Source organism: Corvus brachyrhynchos, unplaced genomic scaffold, assembly GCF_000691975.1.
Source record: "Corvus brachyrhynchos isolate BGI_N302 unplaced genomic scaffold, ASM69197v1 scaffold758, whole genome shotgun sequence".
Classification (NCBI taxonomy): domain Eukaryota; kingdom Metazoa; phylum Chordata; class Aves; order Passeriformes; family Corvidae; genus Corvus; species Corvus brachyrhynchos.
In genome coordinates, this window is record NW_008239552.1 from 15602 (window position 1) to 15910 (window position 309).

The following is a 309-nucleotide window of genomic DNA, read 5'->3' on the forward strand; positions in this document are numbered from 1 at the left end:
GGCGCCGCGCGGGTGTGCCAGGTTCCCGGGGAGCCGCGGGATTTGGGATCTCAGGGGGTGTGGGAGCCACGGGGTGCGCGATCAATGGGATTTGGGATCCATAGGGTGTGGGAGCTGTGGGGTGCAGGATCAATGGGGTGTGGGATCAATGGGGTTTGGGATCAATGGGGTTTGGGATCTCATGGGGTGTGGGAGCCACGGGGTGCGGGATCAATGGGGTGCGGGGGCTGTGGGATTTGGGAGCTGTGGGATTTGGGAGCTGTGGGGTGCGGGAGCTGTGGGAGGTGGGGGCTGTGGGAGCAGAGGGGG

The 309-nt window shown here is 65.7% G+C and overlaps 1 protein-coding gene across 1 annotated transcript in view; it reads left to right on the top strand.

Moving 5' to 3' along the window:
- The window catches only part of LOC103620676 (selenium-binding protein 1), a 7698-nt gene that overhangs the window by 2297 nt on the left and 5092 nt on the right, over window positions 1–309 (top strand). The gene's annotated exons all lie outside the window — the stretch shown is intronic.